The 26,437-nt window shown below is 35.2% G+C and overlaps 1 long non-coding RNA gene and 1 other non-coding gene across 2 annotated transcripts in view; both read left to right on the forward strand.

The window, feature by feature from the left end:
* The window catches only part of LOC141419583 (uncharacterized), a 315,071-nt gene that overhangs the window by 83,555 nt on the left and 205,079 nt on the right, over positions 1-26,437 (forward strand). The gene's annotated exons all lie outside the window — the stretch shown is intronic.
* On the forward strand, positions 22,579-22,783 carry LOC141420002 (small nucleolar RNA U3). The gene has a single exon (XR_012444717.1). It is a non-coding gene; the product is annotated as a small nucleolar RNA U3 (small nucleolar RNA).

Here is a 26,437-nt window from a genome sequence, read left to right on the forward strand (position 1 = left end):
AGGTATAAACAACTTAAGTACCCATAAACGGATGGATATATTAAAACTGAATGAAGTATTTACATACAGTGGAACAATATTCAGTCTTAAAAAGAAGGAAATCCTGATATTTGTGACAATGTGGATTAACCTATAGGACATTATGCTAAGTGAAGTCATCTAGATGCAGAACTAATACTATATGATATGAAAATGTAATATAATCAAACTCAGAGATAACTGGTGGTTCCCAGAAACTGTGGGATGGCAAAATACGATGTTGGTCAAAGGGTACAAAGTTTCAGTTATACCAGATGCAAACAGTCATAGAGACCTAATGCAAAGCATAATGCCTAGTTAAGTATTTAATGATAATAAAAACTTTCCTAGGAGAGTACATCTTATGGTGAATGTTTATCACAAAAGAGAACAGGATTAAACTTCTAGAGGTGCTGGACATTTTTACAAATTGATAATGGTGATGGTTTCATGGGTTTGTACTTTCTTTCAAATTCACCAATACCTAAAATTTGTACACTTTTAGAAAGGTATTTTTAAAAAGTGTTTTTAAAACAATGCTGCTAAAAATACATATTGAACACTCAACAAGGTAAAATAAACAATGCATGGCAAACAATTAAACACCAAGCTTGAAAGAAAGTAGGTAAATAATAGCCAGAATACAAAGGCAATGATTGAATCCTAATTGACACAAATATGATAATATGTATATATGCATATATAATATATCATTCCATTACATATAATATATAATTATATTACATTTGGTCATGAAAAAAGAAAAAAATAAGCATGTATATATAAGAAAATGTGACAAAACACAAGTAAAACATTTGGAGATGAGAAAAGTATTTGGATCTGTCTTCCACATATGAGAGAAAGCATGGGACTTTTGTCTTCCTGAACCTGGCTTACTTCACTTAATATGTTGTTCTCCAGTTTCATCTATTCACCAGCAAATGATAAAATTTCATTCATCTCAATAATATTCATCTTAACACACATATCTATCTATCTATCTAAATAGATGGATATCACATTTTCTTAATCAATGTATTACTTGTAGGGCATCTGAGCTGTTTCAATAGCTTGGCTATTGTGAATAATGCTGCCATAAACATGGCTGTGAAAGTGTATTTATTATGTCGTGACTTACATTCCTTCAGATATATGTCTAAAAGGCTATTGCTAGAATGATGAAGGGGGTGAATTCAGCTATGATATATTACTTTTGTAATATAATAATAAAAAATTACTTTTGTAAAATAATAATAAAAAATCAGTTGTTTGTTTGAATAACAGAAAAAAATTTTTAACACCTAGATCCCTATGGTCTCCAGAAATTGTTTGAAATTTAATTTACATATATACATAATTTTTATGCAGAAATTATAAAAGGTCACTAAGAGGATGATCACTGAAATAACGTCAGGCATGAAAAATTTTATATTATGATAATATTCCAGGTAGGTAATATTAAAAATGTCCAATTTCAAGCAAGAAGAAACTGAAAAGTGAACGCTTCTAAATTCCCCTTATGAGACAAGTATTTTCCTGGAGCCAATGAAAGGCAAAGTACCCACAAGAAATAAACCTGAAGACAAAATTCACCCATGATGAATTTCGAAGAAAATATCTTCAAGAAAACAATAGTAAACAGAAATCAACAACACATTAAAAGGATCATATTACATTACTAAGTGCAGTTTCTCAAAGCTTGATAACCCAACATAAGAAATCGAATGATATAAAACAACAAATTAATAGTATGAAGGGGGAAATCCCATACACAAAAAATCTCAATTCATGTAGAAAAATCTGACAAAATTCAACACTCTGTCATGATAAAAGCACTCAACAAGCTATAAATAGAAGAAATTTATCTGAACATAATAAAGGTCATGAAGAAAAGCCCACAATTGCCATCATACTCAATGGAAGCTTGAAATTTTTATTCCTCCAAGATTAGGAACAAGAGAATACCAACTTTTGCACTTGTAAACATGCAACCAGGAATACTATACAGAAAAGTTAGGTTAAAAAAGAAGTAAAATGTTTCTAAATTGGAACAGTGATCTTATTTATAGAAAATACTGACAGTTTCTCACAATAGCTATTATAACTAATAAGCAAATTTGACACATCTTTCTGATAAAAACACAAAAAATAAGTTGTATTTCCATGTACTAGCAATGAGCAGAAGTGTGTGAGGGTTCCTTTTTCCCTGCATCCTTGCCAACATTCATTGTTGGTGATGTTCTTGATGGTATCCATTCTTATAGGAATGAGGTGCAATCTTAGTGTGGTTTTGATTTGCATTTCCTTTATGGCCAGGGATGGTGAGCATTTTTGCATGTGTTTTTTTGGTCATTTGGACTTCTTCCACTGAAAAAGTTCTGTTTAGTTCAGTTGCTCACTTCTTTATTAGTTCATTCATTTTGGGGGAGTTTAGCTTTTTGAGCTCCCTGTATATTCTTCTTATCAGTCCTTTGATCTATAGCTAGCAAATATTGTCTCTAACTCTCTGGGCGATCTCTTCAATTTAGAGACCATTTCTTTTGTTGTGCAGAAGCTTTTTGATTTCATGTAGTCCCATTTGTCCATGCTTTCTCTTAGTTGCTAGATTGCTGGAGATCTATTGAGGAAGTCCTGGCCTATACCTATTGATTCCAGAGTATTTCCCACTCTTTCATGTACTAATTGGAAAGTTTTGGGTCTAATATTAAGATCCTCAATCCACTTGGAGTTGATACATGTACAAGGTGATAGGCATGGATCTAGTTTCAGTTTTCTGAAAGCAGATAACCACTTTTCCCAGCAACACTTGTTGAAGCAGCTGTCTAATCTCCATTGAATATTTCTGGCAACTTTCTCAAAAATAAGCTGAGCATAGCTGTGTGAATTCATATCCGGGTTCTCTATTCTGTTCCACTAGTCTTCATGGAAGACTGCCATACAGTTTTTATTGCTATGGCTCTGTAGTATAGTTTGAAGTCTGGTAGTGTGATACCTCTAGTGTTGCTCTTTCTGCCTAGTATAGCCTTGTTTATTCATGGTCTTTTGGATTTCCAAATGAACTTTAGGGTAAATTTTTCAATCTCTGTGATGAATGTCATTGAGATTTTGATGGGAATTGTGTTGAACATGTAGATTGCTTTTGGTAGTACAGCCATTTTTACTATGTTGATTCTGCCAATCCATGAACATGTGATTTTGGCTTCCACTTGTTTGTATAGAATTTTCCATCCTTTAAGTAGTCTCTGGATGGAAGACTTGGTTTCTGTGTATCTTTACCTGTAAGGTGTATTTCTTATAGATTTCAAATACTTGGACCTTGTATCTTAATCCAGTCATCTAGTCTGTGTCTTTTGATTGCAGAGTCAATAATATTTATGCAAAATTTATGTTTATGGTTATTATTGACAGGTATTTATTAATTTCTGTGAGCTTGATTTTTTGTACCAGTTTGATTCAATTCCATTTTTTTTCTTTTCTTCTACTATTATTATCTTAGGATTTTTCTAGTTTAATGAATTGAACATGTTTGATTCTTTCTTAATTCTTATGTTTTCCTCTTTTCTTCTCATGCAATTTATTGTTTCCTGAACTCTCATGTTTGTGGCTGTCATTATTCTTCCTTGTGTTTGATATTCCCATAAGAATCTTCTGCAATGCAGGATTAGTGCACATGTATTGCTTTACCTGATAAGGTTTTCTTTGAAAGTCTATTCATCTATCAGCTTTTGAAATGTAGCTTTGCTGTATATAGTAATATTTTTTGGCAGTTATTTTTTTCAGAGTTTCAAATGCATTGTTTCTTGCTTTCTTGGATTTTAAGGATTTTGCTGAGAGATCTGAGGTAATTTTGATGTGTTTGCGTTATAAGTAAGTTGGCATTTTTCTTTAACAAGTTTTATTATCCTTTCTTTATCTTCTCATCTTTGTCATTTTAACTGTACAAGTTATTTTCTGATCATGTATTTTTGATCATGTATACTTGGATGTCCATATTGTAAGATATTGGAAACTTCCTGCCATAATTCCATTGATTGGTTAACTATACTTTTATTTGCTTTCTTTTTCACTTCTTTTTTTATTGCTATGCTGGGTGGGGATACGTTGTGGCTTTTACAAAAGTTCATACAATGTATCAAATATATTATATTTGAATTCATCCCCATCCACCACTCTCCTTTATCTCCTCCTCCCCCCATTCCTGTAATAGTTTCAACAGCTATCATTTTTGGATTTACAAACATGTGTAAAAAGTATTTTCACCTTGTTCACCTTCCTATTCCTTTTCCCTGCCACCTTCCACTGGTACCAACACCCCAACCCCATTCTCTGACATACCTGTTCCACTCTCATGTTCTCTGATTTTGTAAAAGAAAAAAGAATAAAGAAATGAGGTTTTTGCTTGTTTAAGATAAAGATAGCTACACGGGGAGTTTCCTTGTGACTCTCCATGTATATATATACTATAAACTGAATTGGTTCATCTCTTCTATTTTTGTTCATTTTTTAGTCCCTTAATTATGGTGGTTTCAATCTCTTTAAAAATTCTATATTCATTCTTGTATAAATAGTATATCAACCATATTCACCTTCTTAGTTTCCTTATTTTATCCTACTCCTTTCATGTGTGACCTCCCCTTAATGTGACTTCTTTTTCCTTATATTGGTATATTTGTATTAGGTCTGTATTCCAGTTATGAGAGAAAATATGTGGCTTTTGGCTTCCTGAATGTGGATAACTGCACTTAAGATGATTAGCTTCATTGAAGATGATGTCCTCAACTTCCATCCATTTACCTGCAAATGACAAAATTTCATTCTTTTTTATGGTTAAATAAAATTCCATTGTATATAAATACCACATTTTCTTAATCCATTCATCAGTAGTGGAGCATCTTGGCTGTTTCCACAACTTAGCTATTGTGAATAATGGTGCAGTAAACAGGGGTGTTCATGTGGTTATCTTGTAACCTGACTCACATTCTTTTGGGTACACCCCTAGGAGTGGTATTGTTGGATCCTATGGCAGTTTTATTTGTATCTTTTTTGAGGAGCCTCCATACTGTTTTCCATAGTGGTTTTACTAATTTGCATTCCCACCAGCAGTGCATAAGAGTTCATTTCCCACACATCCTCCCCAACATTTGCTGTGGTTTGTGTTCTTGATGGTAATCATTCTAACAGGAGTGAAATCTTAATGTGGTTTTAAATTGGATTTCCTTTATGGCCAGGGATGGTGAGCATTTTTTTCATATTTTTAGCCATTTCAACTTCTTCCTTTGAAAAACATCTGTACGGTTCATTGGCCCATTTTCTCATTAGGTCATTGATTTTAGGGGGAGTTTAGCTTTTTAGGTTCTCTGAATATTCTGGTTATCAATCTCTTGTCTGATGTATAGCTGGCAAAGATTTTCTTCCATTCTTTGAGCAGCCTCTTCAACTTAGAAACCATTTCTTTTCTTGTGCATAAGCTTTTTAAATTCATGTAGTCTTATTTGTTAATCCTTTCTCTTAGTTGCTGAGCCATTTAAGTTCTACTGAAGAAGTCATTGCCTATGCCTATTGCTTCCAGTATATTTTCTGCTCTTTCTTGCACTAGCTTCAAATTTTCAGGTCTTACATTAAGGTCTTTAATTCACTTTGAGTTGATACTTGTACAGGGTGAAAAACATGGATATAGTTTCAGTTTTCTGGTGGCAGATATCCAGTTTTCCCAGCAACATTTGTTGAAGAGGCTGTCTTTTCTCCATTGTATATTTTTGGTGCCTTTGTCAAAAATTAAGTGGGCATAGCTACATGGATTCATAGCTGGGTCTTCTGTTGCATTCTATCAGTCTTCATATCTGTATTTGTACCTGTACCATGTGGGTTGTATGGCTATGGCTCTGTAGTATTGTTTGAAATTGGGTATTGTGATACATGTAGTGTTGCTCTTTTTGCACAGTATTGCCTCAGTTATTCATGATTTCTTTGCTTCTAAATGAACTTTAGGGTATATTTTTCAGCCTATGTGATGAATGTCAGTGAAATTTTTATGTGAATTGACTTGAACATGTAGACTGCTTTTGGTAATATAGCCCTTTCAATATGTTGCTTCTACCAATCCATGAGTATGGGAGATCTTTCCATCTTCTGTAGTGTACTTTGATTTCATTCTTCAATGGATTCTAGTTTTCCTTGTAGCAGTCTTTCACATCCTTGTTAAGTTTATTTCAAGGTATTTGATATTTTTGAGACTATTGTAAATGGAATTGTTTTCCTATATTCCTCTTCAGTCTGTTCATTGTTGGTGTATAGAAAAGCTACTGATTTTTTGTAAATTGAGTTTGTATACTTGTAGTTTGCTGAAGCTGTTTATGAATTTTCTATGGAGTTTTTTGGGTCTTTTAGGTATAAGATCATGATGTCTGCAAATAGAGATTGTCTGACTTCTTCCTTTTGTACTGTATTCATTTTATTTCTTCTTCTTGTCTCATTGCTCTGGCTAAGAATTACAAGACTTTTTTGAATAAGAGTAGAGAGAGTGGGCATCTTTGTCTCACTCCTGACTTTAGAGGTAATGACTTCAGTTTTTCCCCATTCAGTATGATATTGACTATAGGCTTGTCATATATAGCCTATATCATGTTGAGACACATTCCTTCTATTCCTAATTTCATCTGAGCTTTTATCACAAAAGGATATTGAATTTTATAAGGTTTTCTCTGCATCTATTGAGATGATTAAGTGTTTTTTTCTTTGCTTCTGATAATATGCTATATTTAATGATTTTCTTATGTTAAGCCATCCTGCATCACTGGTATAAAGCTGAATTGATCATGTTGCATGATTGTTTTGATATTCTGTTGAATTCAGTTTGTCATTATTTTATTGAGGGTTTTTGCATCTGTGTTCACTAAGGGGATTGACTGTAATTCTGTTTTTGTGTGTGTGTCCAGTTTTGGAATGAGTATAATTCTGGCTACATAGAATGAATTGGCCATGTTCTTTCCCCTTCTAGTTCATGGAAAACTTTAAAGAGTGTTGGTATTAGTTCTTCTTTAAAGGTCTGATAGAATTCAGGAGAATCTGTCAGGTCTTGGACTTTTCCTTTTTGGTAGAATCTTTATTGCTGCTTCAATTTCATTCCATGTTATAGATCTGTTTAGGTGATTAATATCCTCTTCATTCAATTTTGAATGGTAATATGTATGTAGAAATTTGTCCATTTCTTCTAGATTTTCAAATTTATTAGAATATAGGTTTTCAACATAGTCTTTGGTGATTCCCTGGATTTCCTTAGTGTTTGTTGTTATCTCTAGATTTTTGTTTCTAATTTTATTAATTTGGGTCTTTTCCCTCATTATTGTAATAAGGTTTTCCAGGGATTTGTCAATCTTGTTTGTTTTTTCTAAGAACTAGCTTTTTATTTCATTGATTATACTTTAATTTGTATCTTAGCTCTTTCTTTTACCCCATAGATTCTTAGATCTGGTCCCTTTTTCATGTTGCAGTTTTTGAAGTTTGTGGTCATGCTCATATATTTGCTTTTTTATTCATTGCTAAAGTAGAGTATTATTTCATTGATCACATATTTAATCATGCATATTCTTTCTTCTCACTGCTCTGGACAACTGGTGATGCTCTCTACTTTGTTTACACTTGATCTACTGAGTTTTTCATTACCAACATTTCCATTTTTTTCAGAATCTCATTTTCCTTGCTGAATGCCTCTTCCATAATGTTGACTTTCATATTCAGGTCTTGAATTGATTTTGTTAATTCATTTATTTGTTTGAATCCTCCTTGAAGTCATTTATTATCTTCAAAAATAAATGTTTTAATGCTTTGCCTTGGTTTTCAGCCATTTTGGTATGTTTGGATTTGGTTATTGAGTTGCTATGAGTACTTAGAAGAATCATATTGCCTTGCTTTTTCATTTTCCTTGTTTTTTTTCATTGCAATTTGCACATCTGTTGGGGCAGGTGTCTCTTTCACTATCACTCAAGTGATAGAATGCAGAAGGCAGTTACAAAATCAATACTTCAAAAATAAACTAGATATTTAAATATAGTATAAAAGCAATTCAAAACATCAATCACACCCAATAAGGGAGTGTAGTTATATAAGAAAGGAACTAAAACTAGCAGTTTAAAAGCTACTACAGTTATATGTATGGGAAATTAATTAATATTACATGGGGTGTGTGGAGAATAGAAAAGAAGAAGATCATGAAATGGGGGATAAGTATATGGAGAATATTATAAAAAATACTGTGAGAGAGAGTAGTAATTTTTACAGAGAGACAAAACATTCAGGAAAAAAGTCTATATTTCATGCTGAGGAAAAGGGTGGATACAGGCTGAGTTTATCTTTGGTTCCCATGATGCATTCAGTACTGGTTTTCTTCTGGGCCTGGGTCTGTGTATGATTCCCCTCTGCAGTCTGGACCTGGTCACCAGTTAAGGCTCCAAATGTGGGGCAGTGGCTTTGGGGGTTGTATTGACTATGGACATGCAGCAGCATGCTCACAGCAACATTTCCTCAAGCTGTGATGTCTAATGTCACACAGCAGCACATCCAGATCTGTGGTTTTGGCTGCTTTAGTCCTGCAGCAGCAGCTGAATGGGCATGTCCTGCCATGTGGATTTCATTTCCATTCAAATATGTGTAGCAATGGCTCTCAGCATGGTGTGGGTCAGGATGCACCCCACAAATTGTGCACTCTTCTCCCAAGAACACAGGGTAGGTCCTTCATTATGGAGTGGCGAAAGGAGCATGGCTTATCCTTTCTACCCATATAGTTCTATCTCTATGAATCCAAGTCAAGTTCTTTCCAATTTTCTGGGTCTATGCTGATTTTGGGGGTGTTTGGAGTTTGGATTATCTTTGAGTGGCTATAATATAATAATCATGTTTTTTTGTTCTTCTCCCTGGAAGGCTTGTCCTTAAGACCTTTGTATAGATTCATCCATGGCACTAGTTAGTGAGTCCAGAGGTACAGTGAGCCACGTTCTTGTCATCAGCTTGTTGTGCAGGATGCAGATCCAGTATCTTAAACTTATTTATGCAGAATATTAGTTTGTGTGTGTCTGTGGAATCTCTCAAGAGAGTTTCCCTCTTCTTTTTTGCTTGCAGCCCAATTGGGAGTGTTATCCCCTCTCCCTTTTTTTTTTTCTTTCAGAGAGACTATCAGTGTTAGTATCGAAATGTCAGCCAGTATATTACAGAGGAAGAGATATGAGTTTTGAGATAAGACAGAGTAAAGTTAAGTGGTCATTTCCCAGCCATTAAGAGTTTCAGTTTTTTATTTATTTATTTATTTTATTTTATTATTCATATGTGCATACAAGGCTTGGGTCATTTCTCCCCCCTGCCCCCACCCCCTCCCTTACCACCCACTCTGCCCCCTCCCTCTCCCACTCACCCCCTCAATACCCAGCAGAAATTATTTTGCCCTTATTTCTAATTTTGTTGTAGAGAGAGTATAGCAATAATAGGAAGGAACAAGGGTTTTTGCTAGTTGAGATAAGGATAGCTATACAGGGCATTGACTCACATTGATTTCCTGTGCGTGTGTGTTACCTTCTAGGTTAATTCCTTTTGATCTAACCTTTTCTCTAGTTCCTGTTCCCCTTTTCCTATTGGCCTCAGTTGCTTTTAAGGTATCTGCTTTAGTTTCTCTGTGTTAAGGGCAACAAATGCTAGCTAGTTTTTTAGGTGTCTTACCTATCCTCACCCCTCCCTTGTGTGGTCTTGTTTTTATCATGTGCTCATAGTCCAATCCCATTGTTGTGTTTGCCCTTGATCTAATGTCCACATATGAGGGAGAACATACGATTTTTGGTCTTTTGGGCCAGGCTAACCTCACTCAGAATGATGTTCTCCAATTCCATCCATTTTCCAGTGAATGATAACATTTTGTTCTTCTTCATGGCTGCATAAAATTCCATTTTGTATAGATACCACAGAGTGTTATCCCCTCTCCCTTACCACTTTGCTTAGCACTCTATGTTAGAGTCATTTTTTTGCTTTTGTAGATTTGAAATTTGATGTTTTCTGGTTTCTCTTGGTCTGTAACAGTTTATTCTTTTGGGATGCCATCCTTTGTCTTTCTAAGCAGCCCATTTGCCCTGGTTGCAATGTATCTGACTTTGTACTTCAAATTCAAGGAGATGAAGGGAAGTGGTGGGTGTGTCCATGTCTCCGATGTAAAAATTTATTACAAAGCTCCAGCAATAAATCAGTGTCATACTAATAAGAAGACAGACATACAGAACAAGGGTGTAAAATCAAAAGTCCTGAAATATATCCTCATATATGTGATCAAATGATTTTTGATACTGTTTTCTGCTGAATATTATGCAACCTTAAAAAAGAAGGACAGGAGAAGGGACCAAGATGGTAGAGGAAAAGAAAGCTTTCTCCATCAGGCCCCATGAATTAGAGTTTGGATGACAAAGAAATGACTACATACAGAGGAATCAGAGAGAAGACAATGGAGAAACAAAAAAGAGTGAAATGATACCTAAAAAATATGGCAAATTAAAAAGATGCCAGAGAAACAAGTGGCAGCACCAGTTCCTGTTCCCCCTGGGTGAGGAGAAACTGAAGCTTTCATGTCAAGGTAAGCCAGGCAGCTGCTGCAACAGACTGGCAGAACTACCTCTGTGACAATAACTATGCCACACACAAATCCTAATCTCTGTGTGGGGATATCACATGATGATATTTTCCCTTGCATGCCAAGCCAGCAGCAAACAAAACCACTCCTCATTCCCCATGCCTCAGACAGGTGTGGCAATGCACCATCTCTAGAGAGGTCCTCCTGATTTTGTCTGAAGTACTCAGGAATCTTGGCCACAGAGAGGCTTTGACTGGCAGCAAGCTGAGAAGTTAAAGGAAGCTGGGTTAGGGAATTGGTAACCCCTGTAACTGCCTGAGGAAAATTTCCAAAACAAAGTACATAGACTTCCCTAGCAGAGAGTTCAGATATCTGAAGTTCCTTGCAAGCAGGGACACTTGAAGCCTGAGTGATTCAGTGTATTTGGAAAACCACAACCAGAGAGTTTCAGGTTGACTAGCCACACTGTCCACATGGGAATCGGCTGCCAGAGGACAACTAAGGGAGAGAAAGTGTCACATGGGACAATTCAAACATCCCTAAATGGAAAGTAGCAAAAAAAAGTACAGAGGGTAATAGCTCCTGCACAATCTTGCCACAAGAGCTCCCTTGAGTAATGTTAATGGAGGGATAAAGAATAATGGTGGAGTGGGTGAATTCAAGTATGATCTATTGTAAGAACTTTTGTAAATGTCACCCAGCACAACAATGAAAAAAAAAAAACACCCAATCTTCACTGTCTGAGAACTCAATTTAGAGCAACTGCCTGACTGCAAAAAATGACAAACAGCAAAATTCTAACTGTACAAATCTGAGAATGTAAAAGTTTGCAACCTTGAGAGTTCCAGGTCTGAGAACCACAGTGTCTGCTTGGGAGACTGTCACCAATGGCAGACATAGGGATGGTGAGGTTTTGATTGGGCCCAAGTTGGGAAAGCTGCAAAAGACATAGAGGTCAGTGACCCATCTGTTCATGCTACTTGTTCCCTGCTCATAGACCAAGTGCTCCACCCACTCAGATCTTTCTACATTTCAACAGAAAGTCTCACTTCCCTATCGATGAAGGCCACACAGACCCAATAACTCAGAGGACAAATTTCTTTTACAGAATTGGCCTGGAAAGTGTCAATCACACTGTCTCAACTGCCCTCCCCGGAGGCCCAAACTAGACCCTTAGGTTAGAGGTATAACACTGCCTTCCTGAAGTTGGTTCCATAACAACTAGGACAAGAAGGATTGAATTGGTCAACCCCACTTCTCTCCAACAAGAAATATCAGTTTTCTTTGTTTCTTGTTTGTTTTGTTTATTTTTCATCTTGTTTGTTCTTGTTCTTTGTTTATGTTTTGTTTCTATGACATTCTGTTTGCCTTCATCCAATTTGTTCTTGTTTGGCTGTTTCTATCCTTTTTCTTTCTTTATTGTTTTCTTCTTTTTTAAAAAAAAAACTTGGTTTCTAATTGTTGAGATTTTTTTCTCTCCTTTTTCTTTTTTTCCATTCTCCCTGTTCCCCAAACCATCCTCTATTTTCCAGTCATAACTATACAGCACTCTCTCATACTACTAGCTCCTGTACCAATCTCCACTTCTTTCAAACATCCCACTCCCACTCCATTCCCTTCCCCACACCCAACCCACATAGTATTCAATTTTCAATCCTTGTACCTCTCAATCTATTTTATGCTATCAGATCATTCCCCTGGAAACCAGAGTTTTGTTCTCATACAACCTTACTGGGGAGACCAATGGGGTTCCAGTTGTTCCTTACCCAAATATTTGCTAGATTGTTGACTTGTTAACCTAGTTATTGCAATAAGTTCTCTGGTTACCCAAGGAATAAAAGGAGACTTAGACCAACAGATGTGCAAATCACTGCATAGAAATTTTTTATTTATTTATAATTTTGGTGGTACTGGGGTTTGAACTCAGGGCCTTATTATGCTAAGTAGGTTCTATACCACTGGAGCGATCCTGGCAGCCCTTTTTTGTTTGTTGGGTGTTTTCAAAAAAGTGTCTCACAAACTATTTGCCCAGGCTCACCTCAAACTTTGATCTTCCTCATCTCTGCCCCCAAGTAGCTAGGATTATAGGCCTGAGTCAGCAGCACCTGAGTATGGCATGGTAATTTGAACTTGAAAAAGCAAGACAACATCTAACCTCCAAACTTCCACAACAACAAATGAACATGTAAATCCAAAGATAATAAATTGGCTGAAATGTCAGAGAGATAATTCACTACACTAATGTTGAAAATGACCAGGATAGGATTCAAATAAACAGATAAATGAAGTCAGGGAATCAATCCAAGACTTAGCCATACAAGAAAGTTAGCAATATGAAAGAGAAATTCAGCAAAGAAATGGAAGTTATGAAAAATAACAAAGCAGAAATGGTAGAAACATGAACCTCAATAAATTAAACACAAATCACAGTGGACAGTATTATCAGCAAACATGATCAAACAGAATAAAGAATATCAGACATGGAGACAAAATTGAAGGGTTATTGCATGCAAACTGTCACAAAGGAAAAAAGGAGATCCAAAATGTCAACTAGGGTACAGAAACTTGAGCTCCGTGACTAAGCCCTGTGATGCCAACAGCCTCCATGAGACACTGAAGCCACACTTGGGTAATTCTGATTGCATCTAGGCAAAATAATAACTGCCATCACATTAGGTGCAGTAAAAAATCCAAAGACTGGCCCTCAAATCAGCCTTTAATTACACCTAACAGCTGCAGCCCACTGCACAGCCACCAAGGTGGATCAGGCCCTGGGAAACCCTCCTCTCCCATGGCAGTTTCTCTCTCCCTTTTTATTCTTCTCTTCTTCCTCCATCAATCAGAAGTAGAGCATCAACTAGAATCAAACTTTGCAACATCCTGAACTCCTAGACCATGAAAAGGCTCCCCACTCCATGCTGCACTAAGAAAAGTTGGCACCATTTCTCCCTGCTGCCACCAGCTCTAAACCTGCCCTTGCGTCAACTGGCAGAATGAACAGGTGAGCATCACACACCAAGCTGGACTCCTCTGCCCACCCCCAGGATCATAAACCAGCACAGCCCCTGGGCAGTCTGATCCCCCAAACAAAACTGAAAAACAGTGGATTGTACTCAAACATGGAAAGCAGAGAGAGTAGGTAGAACTCTGAACTTCCCCCAGAGAAAGGGGGAGGGTCAAAGAACTAAACTCTCAGTGCCAAACCCTAGTGAGCAAACACAGGAAAGGTAGCAAAGACTGAGAGTAGAGGCAGGGCAGCAAGCCACCTCCCAAAGTGGGGCAGGTAGTGAATCACAGAAATCAGCTCCTGAACCAGATGGCAGCACTCAAAACTGAACTGCCCCACCTCACTGAGGGAGGAGCTGACCAAACAGGTGAAGCTGAATGATAACACAGCTGTTAGCTGGGGAGAACAATGACTCCAACCAACCTGCATGATCTGGCAAACCTACCTCACCTCACAATTTCAATTAAACTGGTGGACAGAAGAGCAAAACACTACTCACAAGCCAGTCACTTGTTGAGACCAGTCAGAACTTCTGCTTATATGCCAATACCAAGGCTGGATGCAGGAGGAATAACTCCAGAGCAAAAACCAACACTGAAATTCTATTGTTCCTGAACCTGTTTTTCTTTCTGTTTTTTGGTTTTTGTTTTACTATTGAGGGCTTTTAATTTTCATTTTTATTCTTATTTTTGTTTTTTATTTCTGTACTATAAACTTCACCATCAATATCTTCTCATCCCTATTCTTACCACTTCACTCTCCATCCTTCTCCTGTGCTACAATCCACTGTTCTCCTTCCCAACTATCCTTTCTGCCCCATCACATCCACTCTCTTCTCCTACCTGTACCTCCCCTTCACATCCTCCCCCAACCTGTCACCAGACTACCCCACCCTCATACAGACTCACCACCTGCCAACTAACCTACTGTACCAATATTACACAACCCCAAACCCCTGCAATCCCTGACACAAGCATTCTACACTACAACAGAAATACACCAAAACACACACAAGGGACACAAAACCAGCAGTCCTCATATTGTTTCCCCCACTCACCCTTGCCTCCCCTTTTATTCCTAACCTAACCAATTTCCCCAAATTTTTATAGCTAATTTAACAAGCATTACTCCACCCAACTCCCACTTTGTATAGATAATACAAACAACTAGTTGGGTTATTGAACCTGTGAATTAGTTATTGCTAAATTATACTTCTAGGCCAGGGACAGAAATAGCACACCAACCTAGCTAACAACCAAGACAGTTACAACACAAAAATTAGATCAAGGGAAAGTAAACAGGCATTAAAACCACCAACTAGCCTATCATGAATATAGTTGCAAAAAACCAAGTGGAAAGATGGGAAGAAGAAGAGGGGATGGAAGCCAATCTTCTCAAAAAAATAATTCAATAGAGGATAAAGTGAGAAATGAATAAAATGGATACCCAGTTCCTGACCCCAAAAAACAATAATAAATGACACTAAGAAACCCAGCAATGCCCTCAAAAACACCCTCAAAGAAGAAATATACAAGAAATCACTGAGAATTTCATGGAGTAGATATGAGACATGGTTAACCAAAATGTACAAGATGCACTCAAGAAATTTCAGGACACCAAAAATCAAGAACATGAGAAGACACAGAAACAAATAAATGAACTCAGAGATGTCCTAAACAAACACAAAAGTGAAGCAAAGGATACTATAAAAAGAGAGGTAAATGAATTAAAGGTGAAAATAAAAAGTATACAAGAGGAGGTGACCAAAGATATGAAAAACATCAGAAAAAAAGAATCAAACAGAAACAAAAAACAGTGGAAGGCCACTCCAGCAGACTAGAACATGTGGAAGACAGAATCTCAGAACTCAAAGACAAAATAGAAATTGAAGAAAAAACAGAAGAAATCTTAGTCAAACAATTCAAGAGCTGTGAAAGGAATATGCAAGAACTCAGCAGCCTCATCAAAAGAGCAAACCTTAGAATCATGGGTACTGAAGAAAGAGAAGAGGTCCAAGAAAAATGGATTTGTAATATATTCAAAAAAATAATAACAGAATATTTCCCAAATCTCAAGAAAGTATTGCCCATTCTGATACAGGAAACCTCCAGGACACCCAAACAGACTTGACCAAAATAGAACCTCCCCACAGCATATTATCATTAAAACAACAAGCAGAGAACAGAGAAAGAATATTGAAGGCTGTAAGAGAGAAAAAACAAATAACATATAAAGGTAAACCCATCAAAATCACAACAGATTTCTCAACAGAAACATTAAAAGCAAGAAGGGCAAGGAGTGTGGTGTTTTGGGCACCAAATTAAAATAACTTCAAACCTAGGATACTCTACTCAGCAAAATATTCAAAATACATGGAACAATAAAAATCTTCCATGATAAGCAGAAACTAAAACAATATATGACCACCAAGCCACCACTACAAAAGGTTCTCCAAGGAGTTCTGTCCACAGAAGATGAAAGCAAACAAAGCTACAAGAGGACTGGAAGTATCAACCACAGGAGAAGAAAAGTCAAGGAATTAGAGAGTAACATTGATTCAGCTGCACACAATCAAACCCTTGAATAACAAAACAACTAAATGGCAGGAATCACCACATACCTATCTATATCAACACTGAATGTCAACGGACTCAACTTCCCCATCAAAAGACACTGTTTGGCAAACTGAATTTAAAAGGAAGATCCAATAATTTGTTATTTAGAAGAGATCCATCTCATTGACAGAATAAACACTGTCTTAGTGTGAAAGTCTGGAAAAAAATTTACCAAACCAATGGTCCCCGAAAACAGCCATGAGTAACAATACTTATATCAGACAAAGTATATTTCAAACTTACATTGATCAAACGAAGTAAAGAAGGACACTTCATACTAATAAAAGGGGAAATACACCAAAAGGAAATATCAACTATCAACCTATATGCACCCAATATCAGTGCAACCATTTTCACCAAACATACTCTAAAGGACTTGAAAGCACATATACTTTACAACACTGTGGTAGTGGGAGACTTTAATATCCCTCTACCACCAATAGATTGGTCATCCAAACAAAATAATCAATAAAGAACTGCTAGAATTAAATGACACCATAGATGAAATGGACCTAGCTGATGTCTAGAGAATATTTCATCCAACTTCTATACAATATACATTCTTCTCAGCAGCCCATGGAACTTTCTCCAAAATAGATCATATCTTAGGGCACAAAGCAAACCTCAGCAAATCTAAAAAATAGAGATAACCACCTGCATTCTATCTGATCACAATGCGTTAAAACTAGAACACAATAACAAAATCAAAAGCATAAAATACACAAATAATTGGAAGCTGAATAACATACTGCTCAATGATCAGTGGGTTGTAGAACAAATAAGAGAGGAAATCAAAGGTTTCTGGACATTAATGAAAATGAAAATACCACCTACTAGAACCTGTGGGTCACAGCAAAAGCAATCCTAAGAGGAATATTTACAGATATGATTGCATATATTAAAAGGACATGAAGATCTCAAATAAATGACCTAATACTACATCTCAAATTCCTAGAAAAATGAGAACAAACAAAACAAAAAACAAGCTAAAGGAGAGAAGTAATAAAATATGGGCCAAAATTAATGATATAGAGACAAAATAAAAAAAAAAGAAAAAGGAAAAAACCACACAAAGAATCAATGAAACAAAAAACTGGTTCTTTGAAAAATAATCAAAGTTGACAAGCCCTAGGCAAATATGACTAAAACAAGGAGGGAAAAGACCAAATCAGTAAAATCAGAAATGCAAAAGGGGAGATAACAGAAAACATTAAGGCAAACCAGGGAAATTTCAGAGCCTACTTTAAGAACCTATATTCCAATAAATTTGAAAATCTTGAAGAAATGAACAAATTTCTAGACACTTCTGGCCACCCAAAACTGAACCAAAAGTATATTAACCATCAAAACAGGTCTATAATACGAAATAAAATTGAAGCAGCAATAAACAGTCTCCCAAAAAAGAAAAGTCCAGGACCTGACAGATTATCTACTGAATTCTATCTGACTTTTAAAGAAGAACTAATACCAATGCACCTTAAACTTTTCCATGAGAAAGAAAGGGAAGGAACACTGCCTAACTCATTTTATGAAGCCCGTATTATACTCACCCCCAAACTGGACAAAGACACATCCAAAAAGGAGAATTATAGTCCAATCTCCTTAATGAACGTCCTCAATAAAATAATGGCAAACCAAATCCAACAATGTATCAGAACATCATTCACCATGTCCAAGTCTGCTTCATCCCAGGGATGCCGGGGTGGTTCAACATATGCAAATCAGTAAATGTAATATAGCACACTAATAGAAGAAAGACAAAAACCCCTTGATCATCTCAATAGATGCAGAAAAAGCCTTTGATAAGATTCAATACCACTTCATGATAAAAGCTCTAAGAAAACTAGGAATAGAAGGAATGTACCTCAACATTGTAAAGGGTGTATATGACAAACCTATTCACATGTGTGTACATTGCTTGGGTCATTTCTCTGCCTGCCCCCCTCCTCTTCCCTCTCTCCCCCTCCAAGCCTCACTTCCAGACAGAAACTGTTCTGCCCTTACCTCTAATTTTGTTGAAGAGAAGACATAAGCATAATAAGGAAGACAAAGCATTTTTGCTAGTTGAATTAAGGATAGCTATACAGAAAGTGTCCTAGCATTGCTTTCATGTACAAATGTATTACCCTAGTTGATTCATCTAGCATTTCTATACACAAACAGTGAACAGGAAGAGAAAGAAATCAGGAAAAACAATACCATCCACAACAGCTTTAAAAATTAAAATACATAGGAATAAATTCAACGAAGGAGGTGAACAACCTATACAATGAAAATTATAAACCACTGAAGAAAGAAAACAAAGAAAGTGTCAGAACATCATGCTCATGCTCATTGATCAGCAGAATCAATATTATAAAAATGGCTATCTATAAATTCAATGCACTCCTTATCAAAATTCTAATGATATTCCTTACCAAGATAGAAATGGGAATCCTAAAGTTCATATGGAAGCACAAAAGCAATAGCCTAGGCCGGTTTCCGTAGTGTAGTGGTTATCACGTTCGTCTCACACAAAAGCAATAGCCAAAGCTATCCTCAGTCAAAAGAGCAATGCTGGAGATATCACAACACCTGACTTCTAACTATACTACAGAGACATAGTAATGAAAAACATCATGGTAGTAGCACAAAAACAGACATGAAAACCATTGGAATTGGAATAGAATAGAAGACTCTTACACAAACCCACACAGCAATAGTCATTTGATTTTTGACAAAGGAGCCCAAAATATGAGTTGGAGAAAAAGATAGCCTCCTAACAAATGTTGGGAAAACTGGATGTACACCTGCAGAATATTGGCACTGAATCCATGCTTCTCACCTTGTATTAGTATCAATTCAATGTGGATCAAAGATCTTAAAGTAAAATCTGAAATTACTACTGGAAAAATAGGGAACACATTGGACCACATAGGCATAGGTAATAATTTTATGAACAAAATTCTGATAGCTCAGCAATTAAGAGAAAGGATTGATAATTAACAAATGAAACTTCATAAAACTAAAAAGCTTCTAAATAGTAAAGGAAGCAGTCACCACACTAATAGTGTAGCCTAGAGAATAGGAGAAAATCTTTGCCATCTGACAAGAAGTAAATATCCAGACTATACAGGTAACTCAAAAAACTCCCTCCACGAAGAATTATCAACCCACTAAATCAATGGGAAAATGAACTGAAATGACTATTCTTAAAAGAAGTACAAATGATCAATAAATAAATGAAGAAATGCTCACTGTTCTTGGCCATACAGGAAAAGCAAATCAACACAATATTGAGACTCCACCTCACTTCAGTGTGAATGGTGATCATCAATAACACAGACAACAACAAACGTTGGCAAGTATAAAAAGCACCCCTCATACACCATTGGTAGGAATGTAAATTAGTTCAACTGCTATGGAAATCAGTATGGAAGTTCCACAAGGAAAACAAAACTAGAACTACCATATGATCCAGTAATACCACTCATGGCATTTACCCTAAGGAATGTGCTCTAGAATAAGATAGAGCCACTTGCACTCTTATGTTTGTTTCACATTATTCACAAAATCCAAGTGTTGGAAAGAGCACAGATGCCCATAACTACTGAATGGGTTATAATGGAGTGTTACTCAGTCATAACAAAAAAATTATGGTTTTTTGCAGGTGAATAGATGGAACTGGTGAACATCACGTTAAGTGAAGTAGGCCAGGCTAAAAAGGTCATAGGTCACATGTTTCCTGTCATATGTATAAGCTAGATTTATAAGATAGATGTGTGCATAAATATATACATAATCCTCTAGTCATATATATGACACAGAAAGGACAGAGAGAGAGAGAGAGAGAGATTGTATTAGTAGGTCTGTCTGAAGGGACTATGGGACACAGAGTGAGAGCATGTTAGAGAAGGAAAATATTGAAACATTCCATCTACATATGAAGATAATAGAATACATTGCCAGATGTTCAATAATAGGGGAGAATAACAATACAGAAAGAGCAAATAATGGTGGGGTTAATCAGATTAAAGCATGATATATACATGTCTGAAATGCCAAGGCAAATCCACCTTGGACTATCAATATACACTTAAAAAATGAAGGACAGGAGGGTAAAGCAGGTCCTTTTGGGACTGTGTACCGGTATGAGGGGGAAAGCATAAAGAAACCGTGAATGAGGACAAATTAGTGGGTATATTTTGCATTCATGTATGAAAATAGAATAAAGGAATCTGCTGAAATTTTTCTGAGAAGGTGGGTGTGATGAGGGATAATGGGAGGTGAATCAAATTAAGATATATTATAAGCACACATGTAAATATTACAATGTATCCTCTTGTATAACTATTATATGCTAATAAAAAACAAAACTAAAAAGAAACAAAATGAAGGACAGTCTGATACATCCTACAACCTGGACGAGCTTTGATAATATTTTCTACGTAAAACAAGTCACTCATGAAAAGACATATATTGTATAATTCCACTTACATGAGCTACCTAGAGTAGTCAAATTTAAAGAGACTGAAGGTAAAATAATGATGCCATGGCTAGAAGGAAGGAGTGAGATACTATTGTTTAACTGTACAGAGAATTGGTTTTGCAAGATGGAATGAATGCTGGAGATGTGTTACACAATAGTGTGAATATGCTTAATAATTATGATTTTTGAAAGCTACATAACCAAATCAAGACAAGGCATATTAAACTGTGTATTTCTGGGTTCTTTTTTACTGTCCTGGACTAGTCTGTTTTCTGTTATTAGAGCAAAATACATAAGGTTAGTTACTTTATAAAGGAAAAAAGTTTATTTAGTTCACATTCTGGAGGTTCAAGAGCAAAACACTGACATATGCTCAGTTCCCATGAGAACCTCCTTGATTCATCACTTCAAGGAAGATGACATCATGGTGTGGATACGTACAAAAGGCATTTCTTGGTGGGACAGAAAGTCAGAACAGGGAGAGACCAGACTTCCTCCTATATAATAATATTTTCCAGAAAGCTAACTAATGTTTCAGGAGAATTACATCAATTACCTCAGAGGTCAGAGCCTTCAAAGACTTAATCACCTTTCACAAGTTTCTACTTCTTAAAGGTACCACCACCTTTCTCTTTGCTGCATTGAGACCAAGTTTCCAACACAGGAACCATAGTAGAGGGGATGGTGGGAACAAAATACATCCAAAACATAGCACCATATATGAGGATACATTTATGAACTCTTTATTACTTTACACTGGTCTATATACCTTTCTTCATGCCAGTGGCATGCTGTTTTGATTGCTGTAGCCTTTAAATAAATGTTTATAAAAGGATTATGAGAACTTCAACTTTGTTCTTTTCAAGATTAATTTTACTTTGAGCATCCATTGAGTTTCTGTGTGAATTTTAGGATAAAGGTTTTTTCTACTTCTGAAAAAACATTGTTGAGATTTTGATTGTATTGTACCTTGATTAAATCATGTTCATCCTCTCTCCCCATCAGCTCCTCCCCCATTACTTAAAGCAATTACAAGAGGGTTTTTTGTTCTATTTCATATAAGTGTATGAAGTCCATCAACCATATACCCTCACGTTAATCTCCTTCATTTTCCCTCCCCCTCCCACTAGTACCCCCCCACACACTGTACTTATTTTACAGTCCTGTCTTTCATTATTAACATTCAAGTTGATGTCTAAAGGGGTTTCTCAATATATCCCCACTGTGGGTGTACTTTACTTTGGTCTCTTCAACCCCTTCCATTACTCGCCCTTACCCCTTTACCTTCTACCTCATTTTTCAACAGCTTTCAATAACACATCCTTATATCCTCCACATTCACAGATGCTGTGTTTTATGATTATAGATGCTCTATCATTCTCTTTCCTTTCCCTCTTTCCCCGAGTTCCATAAAGTAGTTCCACTATTACAAACATGTTCTACATATGAGTTTGTATATGATCATGATTGTTCTTGTGTATATGTTTATCTTTTGGATCTATCTTTGCAATTAGATTTCCAGTACCTTTACTATTCCAAGTAAAACAGCAGAAACATATTAATATTTGAAATTTCTCTCCACTACCACTAATAAATAGAGTGTATGAAAAAGAATTTAGCTTAAAGTGTATGCAAGTTATTAGTGCAAGATAATTTTGAAGGGAAAGGGAGGTTGTCATAAAGCAATCAAGCTCATAAAATCCTTTTATTTTCTGAAAACCTAGAACAGTGTTTTCCTAATTGTGTTTTATAAAACTCTAGGCCAAAGGGAGGAGAAACCCCAACTCAATTTTCAATAATAGTGGTTTATATTTAATCTGTTTCAGATATTGGGTATCCTCATGAGATTTTCTTTGAAAGAAAGGCTTTTAAGACTATTTCAGGAATCATTTCTATAGTTTGTTACTAGAGAGCTTTCTCTTGATCTATTGAATACTAGAAACCCTGAGGAGGAGACACAGGGTATTGAGGTTGAAAGGGGATTTTTGATGCTGCTTTCAAAACTGTCATTTGCCTTTGATGTGTGCTTTTCTATTTTGTTGCGAAATTAATGGAGAAAATGAAGTCTGAGTGTTTTAAAAATAAATAAATGAAAAGTAAATAAATAAAAGATAAGCTTTTTAATCACAGATAAGCAAAAAAATAGTATAATTCTGTAGAATGTATACCTTCTGGGTTTTTGATAATAGACATTCTAACAAATGTATGGTGATATGTCATTGTGGTTTTAATTTGCCTTTTCTTAAGGTTAAATATATTCCCCAAATTTTTATATACAGACTGGCCACTTTTGTGTCTTGATTTGAGAAATGTATGTTCAAGTTTTATTCTCTTTTAAAAATCATTGTTTTGTTGCTATTGACTTGAGTTTGTTATATATTTTAAATGTCAACACCCCACATGATACATAATTTGCTGATGTTTTCTCTATTTTCTGGTTATCTCTTCACCCTTCTGGTTATTTTCTTTGCTGTGCAGTTATTTTCATAGTTTGTTATAATCTAATTTGTCTATTTTTGCTTTTATTTCATGTACTTTTTGGGACTTTTACAAAAGTCTTTGCACATTCCAATGTTTTGAATTATTTCCCCTGTGTTTTCTTCTGGTAGTTTCGTAGTTTCAGGTATGATGTTTAAGTATTTACTCCATTTGAGTTGATTTTTCTAAATGTTGAAAGATAAGGTCTATTTTCATTCATCTGCATGTGGACATGCAGTTTTCTCATTCTTCTTTCCACATCTTGGCATCTTTGTTGAAAATCATTTAACTGTGACGTGTCACTTTATTTCTGGACTCTCTATGCTGTACCATTAATCTATGTGTCTGTTCTTATGTGTGATTACTATCTTTGTAGTATATTTTGAAGTTGGGTGCTGTGATGCTTCAGATTTGTTCTTTCTGCTGAAGATTACTTTGGATATTTGGAGTCTTTTTTGGTCCCACACATATTTTAGGAATGATTATTCTTCTGTGAAAATATCATTATATATTAATAGGGATTTCATTGGATGTGTAGATATCTTGGGGTAGTATGGCTATTTTAACAATATTAATTCTTCCAGTTCATGAGCATGGAATATCTTTCTGTTTGTGTCTTCTTTAACTTCCTTAGTTTTCAGTATAGAAATCTTTAGACTCTTTGATTTACTTTGTTATCAAGTGCTTCAGCTTATTTTGGAGCTCTTATAAGTTGGGTTGATCTCTTGATTTATTTTTATGAGAGTTCAGTGACAGTATAAAGAAAATACAGATTTTTGTGTGTTGATTTTGTGGTATGAAATTTTATTGAATTTGTTTAATTTTGGAGCTTTTTTAGTGGAGTCTTTTAGAGCTTTATATATATATATATATATGTATATATATATATATATATATGCTCAAGTATTTTGTAAACAAGTTCAATTGAACTTTTTAAAATTGAATGTCTATTTATTTATTTATATAACCAAGGAATCGAACTCAGAGCTTTCAGATTTTTCTTATTAAGTATGATACTAAAAGTTTGACTTTTTCATATATGGATTTAGAGTGGATTAAGGTACATTTTTTAATGCCTAATTTGTTGAAAGTGTGTTTTAGAGGAAAGCATATTGAATTTTGTCAAGTGCTTTTGTGTATCTATTCAGTTGTTCATTTGCCTTTTGTTCTTCATTATGTCAATATAGTTTATCACATTTATGTAATTCTGTGTACATTAAATCAGTTTTGTTTCCCTGGGATAATTCCCCCTCAATCATAAACTATCATTCTTTTTCAGACAGTGCTGACCTTTAACTTGCATTCCTCCTGTTACTGGCTCCTTAATGCTGGGATTACAGGCACAAGCCACCATGTCTATCCCATCTTTTTAATGGTCTATTTAATTTCATTTGCTATTATTTTATTGAGGATTGTTGCATCTATATTCATCAGGGATATTAGCAGGGAATTTTCCTTTTTTGTAGTATTCTTGTCACATATTGGTACCTGTATATTGCTTATTTAAAATTTTTATTTAAACAAATTTTATTATAATTATCTTAAAAATCATTATTTGAATAATAAATCCATTAATGGCAAAGTAAATATCTAACATTTTTTAAATTAACATTTTTCTAAATAAAATGAGAAAATGGCACGGTTTATAATTATTGCCAAACATCTGAATATTTTATGAAATAAAAATACCCTATAATTGAAAATATGATTCCATTTTTAATATTTGATTTTTTACAATCTCCATCTCTCTCTTTTTCCATTTTCCCTGCATTTGGGAAATGTGGTAAATAAGCATGGACATTTACTGTTTTGGCACCAGTAGGAATTTCAAAGCATACAAACCCTGGTATAGTCCTGATCCCCTAAACAAAATAAAAGCAAAGACTACTTACCCCTTACTTGCTCATTCAAGCAATTTTTGACCAGCTTAGGAGCCTTCCTAATGTTCTCAAATTACTTATTATATGAGGAAAAATTGACAAAGCTCAGAATGACAAATATCATGTTTTCATTCATATGTGGAATATAGACATATAATCAACAGTAAAAATGATAAGACATGATGGTAAAGAGGGTCTGTTTAAGAGGGTCCCAGTGGGAATAGGATAGAAGCACATTATACATATACATGTATATATATATATATATATATATATATGAAAATGGTTTAATGAATCTCTCTAAAAACTATTAAAAGGGGTGAGCAGGAAGGGGTTTTAAGAAAGAGTAATATACACAAAGTGAAATTTATCAAACTATACTATATGCATATACATAACTATCAAAATGAAACCCCTTTGTACAATTAATTTACATGGATAAATATGTGAAAAAAATTGGCAAACATTTTTGAGCATGCATGGCATCATTACATAATATTGGAACCAAACCTTGGCAACAGGTCCACCCCATCTCCTTCATAGGACCATGACTTGACAGCTGGGTTTTTATATTTGCAACCACATTCAGTCTTTTGAATATGCTGCTGTAGTTGAAATGTATGAAGAAAATCCAGTCTCACACAGAAATATAATAAGAAAAAGAAAATGATAGTTTAATAACTTTTTCAGGGAATCATAAATATTCCCATTTGATATCACATCAAATTTGGTGTTAGTCACAAAAGATAAAGTGGTCACAATGTGCAATATAAAATCATGTTAATGAATTGATATGTGAAAAATTTGTTCACTGACTTTTATACATTTCTAAATAGTAATATGCTTCATCATATGATATTCAAAAGTCAAGATCTTTCACATCACCACCCATGTCAAAAGAAAACTTTAAATTCTGCAAGGCTACTAAGCTCATTGTAGCAGATGCAAGTTTTCAAAAATGTTAATATTTTCTTGAAATATTATTATGTGTAATAATTAGTGTCACTTTTCAGTTACTTAATAATCTTGTTTTATTTTTTAAAATACGTGACAAATGTCTGCTAATAGCCATACTTTGTCCCTTGGACATTCCTTCAAGTGAAAAAAAAAATGTGTTTTCTTTTTAAATGACAACCAGCTTGCAACTCAACCAATCACAACTGCCTTCCCTGGAGACAACTTTATACTTCAGTATACAGAAAAAGTGCTTTGTGCATACTGCCATTTCATCATAAAATTTATTTTAAAGTTTTATATTGAGTGATTCCAATTTACAAAATTAATAATCTATACTTCCTCACCAAGAACTTTAAGCATAATGGTTTCGATCTGCAAATGTGTGACCAGGGATAATATAATGACTGTTTCAAT

This window comes from Castor canadensis, chromosome X (genome assembly GCF_047511655.1).
Source record: "Castor canadensis chromosome X, mCasCan1.hap1v2, whole genome shotgun sequence".
NCBI classification, from domain to species: domain Eukaryota; kingdom Metazoa; phylum Chordata; class Mammalia; order Rodentia; family Castoridae; genus Castor; species Castor canadensis.